Consider the following 6,561-nt stretch of genomic DNA (forward strand, 5'->3'; position numbering starts at 1 on the left):
GGAATTCAACCAAGACAACGTCAAAAGTTATGACGCACCTTATTTTCTAAATTCAACCCTGACTCTGTCAAAAGTTAAGACGAATCTTTACTTTTCCTATTTCAATCTTTTGCGATAGCTTCACTCATACGCTTCAAGTAACCGAATCGTTTAATCTATATTACTCGGTAATGATAAAACTCTATTTACCACCCATATTCGCCAGGAAAACATTTTTATTGTTAGCCATGACGATCTCACTCAAATTTCGGGACGAAATTTCTTTAACGGGTAGGTACTGTGACGACCAGGAGATTTCCGACCAAATTTAAACTTACTCTCTATATGATTTCGATACGATAAGCAAAGTATGTAATGTTGAGTCTAGAAAATTTTTGAACTGTTTCATATACTCAATTGACCTTCGACCATTCCCGACGATTCACGAACAACTATTTGTATATATATATATATATATATATATATATATATATATATATATATATATATATATATATATTAATTTGAAATAGAAACTTATATGAGTTAAATCATTTGTGTGAATAAAATAATATATGATATTACTAAGAATCCATATATATATATATATATATATATATATATATATATATATATATATATATATATATATATATATATATATATATATATATATATATGCATATATGATTTAGAATTATTTTAATAAATGCTCGTAAGCACTCGTTTGTCATCTTGATGGTTATTAATCAAGCTAAAAACGAACTTATAGCATATAGATAGTTAAACACACACACATTGGATATTTATATCCTTATATATATTTTTGATCCCCAAGGTGTAACAAACAGTCACCCCACCATCTATATATAATATAAATTATACATATATTCAACCCACTACTACTAAGGATATTTGAAAGTTCCGTTTCCATAAATTGATCAAAGGTATATGACAACCTACCATTTTTTTTCTTTCTTTCTATATCAATCAATCAACAAACTCAATCAACAAATCCACTTAGAAACAAACCCGTGAATTAAAATTTCTAAAGATAAGATTACACTGTTTCCTTTTTCCATCTATCCAATCTAATATATAATTGAAAACTGTACAATCCTCCCACCAAGTCTATATAAAATAATTTAATTTAACTAAATTGAACACTTTATTTAAGTACCCTAATTTAAGTTTAGTTTTCACCTTGTCCCAAGTCCTAATATTTAGGTAGTAATTTATACTACTGTTTATAATCCAAAGACCAAAAGCGTTTAATCATTAGTTATATACATATATATTTGATTCACATTATCGCACACAAAAATCTTATCACCATGTTCAAACACCCATTTCCACTTATTGATTTTTTTTTCTTTTCGTGAAGCATCAAACATGATCACCACCAAACATGATCATCACCATCCTCTCTTTTAATTGTTACCTATTGAACCCAACATTACCAACATCATCGAATTATTAAACTATTGCTCATGAATTACCCCCTGCTCATGTTCAATACCTTCGGTTGCATGTACCACCATGTACGTAACTGGTCACATCTAAACTTCTACTCCCGTCTTCATTTATCAAACCACCATGTAAGTGCTACTACTTCCTATTTCTGTTTCATGATTACTAACGAACAAACACTTCCACTGCCACACAACCGTCCACCTTTCATCACCACTTCAACTCATTAGATCACTAACACTTTCCACCTCTCTCTATCTTTTCTCTCTCTCTTCATTATCTATACCATGAAACACCCTCAAATACCATCGATCCATCACTTCACCAACTCACATCCCGTTGATATCTTAGACTATGGCTCAACAGGAACACACTCATGACTCTATGAAATCTCTCAACTGAGCCCGAACACCTCACATTAATTCTGCAATCAAACCCACTATCGAACACGCAGGTTTAGTTTTTATTTTATTTTTTTTTGTTTCGAGCTCAAGACCAAACCAAACGAACCCTACTGCTATTCCTTTATCTGTTTCCTGTTTCTTTTTCTGATTATAATCGAACACCATCACCATGGTTTTACAATAACCATCACAACCCTAAAATTGTTTCAGTTTTCTGTCAAGCTAGGATCAAACAGAAAACCACAGGCAACCACTTTTGTTTACTGATTTTTAGGTTCAAACAACTACTTCTGTTTCCTTGATCAAATACAACAAGTTACATCAACTCCTCACCAAGTTGAGCAACCACTTGCTGCTACCCCTTTCTGTTTTAACAGTCGGTTAACTACCATCACCATCGTGGTTTTTCTTTTATAACTAAAACAGCCCAAAGACACCACAAGATTTATGCTGCAATTTGAAACAAGATGCTACTGCTACCGTCGAATAAACCACAACCCACATACCTTATCACCTTATATTATGGCAGCTACTAGTTATTTTTTTTTCTGGTTCACTGGTCGGTAGAACATTAAAGATGATACAATGAATTGAATAATGGTGGCTATCGAATACTGATTTGAACCCTTGCTTTATTTTAGGTTTTGGCCGACAATTTACAATGTGGGGTAACCCTACTTGTTTGTTGGGCTGTGTTATGTTGCTAATAATCGGCCTGCCTATTTATTGGGCTGTAATATGATATATGGTTCCTGCATTATGTTATACGGTTCTTGTGATACGAATGAATATGCGATACAGGTTATATAATAAAAAAACCGTGGGTGGGAGTTTAATCAGAAACAATGTAATGGACGAGTGGTTTGAGTGTGTTTCAGGTTTACAAGAGGTCGTGGGTTCGATACTTGCCTGGGGTATTTTTTTGTGTGAGGCATTTTTGAAGGTATTCATTTTTTATTATTATTATTATTATTATTATTATTATTGTTATTATTATTATTATTATTATTATTATTATTATTATTATTATTATTATTCTTCTTATTATTATTCTTATTATTATTATTATTATTATTATTATTATTATTATTATTATTATTATTATTATTATTATTATTGTTGTTGTTGTTGTAGTTGTCATGTTGTTATTACTATTATTAATTAGTATTATTAACAAGTATTGTAGTTATTATTATTATTAATGTTACTAAAAAGTATTAGTTACCTTTTATCATTATCATAATTATAAATACAATTATAATTATTATTATCATTATCATTAAGATTACGATTATTATTATTATCATTATGTATTATTATTATTATTATTATTATTATTTTTACTAATAAGGTTATCAAATCATTATAAGTATTATTATTAATATCTTCATGAGAATTATTATTAATATATAAGTATCGAAATTAGTATCATCGTTATTAGTAAAATTAATACTTGTACAATTATTATTATTAATATCATTATCATTATTGTCATTAATAGAATCATTAATATTATTATCTTTATTAGTAATATTACGTATTATCGTTATTATCATTTTTACTATTACTAATTTTATTTTACTACTTTTAACAAACAAACGATATATCTATATTTAATACATATAACATAGCTAAATTAATATTTTCATATACAAAATGAATATATGAAACCTATATATATTTTTAATATAAAAATAATATAACTAATAAATTTATATATATATGGGCTCAATTACAACTATGAATATTAATAAATATACAAATGATATAGGTTCGTGAATCTGAGGCCAACCTTGCATTGTCCAGTTTCATTATATGTATTTTTACTACAAAATACAGTATGGTGAGTTCATTTGCTCCCTTTTACTCTTTATATTTTTGGGACTGAGAATACATGCGCTGTTTTTACAACTGCTTTATTAAATGCTTTTGAAATATGTTTTGAACTGCGAATACATGAAATGCTTTTATAAATGTTTGACGAGATAGACACAAGCAAAATATTCCTCGAATGAATTATTATGAAGACAGAAGTTCTGCGGATTATTGTTGAATTATGTGGACATGATAATTGCCACCTTTGAATTATGTGGACATGATAATTGCCACCAATTGATATGAATGTTATGTATCGAGAGAATGATTTTATACACAGGTTATGTGTATGTTATTTTTGTGCACGAGATATGTGTACGGTTACTAAGATTTATAAAAAGGATTTCGTACACGAGAAAGGTGTACTGTATTTAAAATATATCGCATGTACATTACAGGTGGGTATAGGATTCGGGCCCATTTGTACCATGCAACATTTAAATCTTGTGGTCTATCAAAATGATGAATTTTATTGTTTTATGATAAACCTATGAACTCACCAACCTTTTGGTTGACACTTGAAAGCATGTTTATTCTCAGGTATAAAAGAAATCTTCCGCTGTGCATTTGCTCATTTTAGAGATATTAATTGGAGTCATTCATGGCATATTTCAAAAGACGTTGCATTCGAGTCGTTGAGTTCATCAAGATTATCATTAAGTCAATTATAGTTGGTTATATTATGATATGGTATGCATGCTGTCAACTTTTGATGTAATGAAAGTTATCTTTTCAAAAACGAATGCAATGTTTGTAAAATATATCATATAGAGGTCAAGTACCTTGCGATGTAATCAACTGTTGTGAATCGTTTATAATTGATATGGACTTTGTCCGGACGGATTAGGATGGGTTTCTACAATTGTTGTTGGTACTCCTTGGTATCTACGGTTCGTATGATGTTGATGTTCGAGGTATAGATTTTGATGTTGAGGTGTGGGATGCGAATATTGTTGTTGGTGGTGGTGATGGTACCAGTGATCTTCACCAAGCTGGTACATTTTGCACCATATTTTTCAAGGCTACAACTCGGGTTCGAAGTTCGTTGACTTATTACTCCGGAATGATTGTCGGTAGGAACGAGCGAGTGAATAAGATCTAGAATCTGAGATAGTATGTAATCATGACGAGATATTCAGGAAATGAGGGTGAAAATGATGTTTCGAACAGGTTCGCCGGTAAGTACTTCAGGTTCTTTACCGAGAGGTGAATTCGGTTGGTGGAAAGGATCGTCTTCTTTGCATTTCCATTGATTAAGTCGACTACGAACTCATCAGATGAATTGGGGATAGATGATTGGTTGATTCTTTCTGGTGACTCTACTTCCGGAGCTTAGGTAAACATCCATGTCGGAATAGCTGTCGGATTCTGAAGAACTTGAACTAGTGGTGAGTTGCATTCTGTACGATTGAGTAAAGAGTTTTTCGATATGAAATGATTTTCGGATATTGGATGATATTCTAAATTCATAGAATACTATGTATAGTACAGAAGATCCCGTAGATTACGGAGGGGATTAAGGAAACGTGTCAATCAAGGTTTACAGTAACAGATACGCTAAGATATGAATTCGTCTGTACATCATCTATGCAATAATTGCAATAAGACGTGTCGAGACTGACATTGATAAGTAGATATTTTTCGACAAATGGTGGTAAGCAAAAACTTTTGACATGCAGACCAGGTTCAAGTCCAGACTTATTAATATAACCTAACTACTACTAAGCCAAAGTCCAGACTCATTAATGCATCCTAACAACTACTAGTTAGACACACTAATGCAAGACCTGGTTCGCTACGACCACCGCTCTGATACCAACTATGATGACCCGTCCTAATCCATCCAGACGAAGTCCATATCGATTATAAACGATTCATAATAGTTGATTACATCATGAGATACTTGACCTCTATATGATACATTTTACAAACATTGCATTCGTTTTTAAAAGACAAACTTGCTTTACATTGAAAGTTGACGGCATGCTGATAATGCTAAAAACGAACATATATTTCATAGCATTATTCCTCAAGAAAGACAAGCTTTTAGTTGCAATTGTTCTATTTAAAAGTGATATTCGTTTAAATAATAAAAGGTGAAGACAAAAGACAGATTCGACGAATTGAAGACGCAAAGGTCCAAAAAGCTCAAAAGTACAAAATACAATCAAAGTGGTTCCAATTATTGATAAGAAACGTCTCGAAATTACAAGAGTACAAGATTCAAAACGCAAAGTACAAGATATTAAATGGTACGAAGGACGTTCGAAAATCCGGAACCGGGACATGAGTAAACTCTCAACGCTCGACGCAACGGACTAAAAATTACAAGTCAACTATGCACATGAATATAATATAATATATAAATAATTCTTAAAAATTATATATATATTATATTAATATTTAAAATCATCGGCAAGAAAGAAGCCAAAGCTGGTGAGCTGGAATTTCAAACTCCGCGACTCGTGGAGTTTGAAGGCAAAAAATGCCGCGAGTCGCGGAGATTACCTGGACGAAAATTCCTATAAAAGGCAACGCGGTTCAACGAAAAAAAATCATAATATATCAATCTCTCTATCTATATACGTAATATTTATATTTATATTTTATATTTTAATTTTAATTTTAATTTTAATCCTAATAATAAGGGTATGTTAGCGAATGTTGTAATGGTGTAAGTCGAAATTCTGTCCGTGTAACACTACGCTATTTTTAATCATTGTAAGTTATGTTCAACCTTTTTAATTTAATGTCTCGTAGCTAAGTTATTATTATGCTTATTTAATCCGAAGTAATCATGATGTTGGGCTAATTACTAAAATTGGGTAATTGG

Source organism: Rutidosis leptorrhynchoides, chromosome 1 (assembly GCF_046630445.1).
Source record: "Rutidosis leptorrhynchoides isolate AG116_Rl617_1_P2 chromosome 1, CSIRO_AGI_Rlap_v1, whole genome shotgun sequence".
NCBI classification, from domain to species: Eukaryota; Viridiplantae; Streptophyta; class Magnoliopsida; order Asterales; family Asteraceae; genus Rutidosis; species Rutidosis leptorrhynchoides.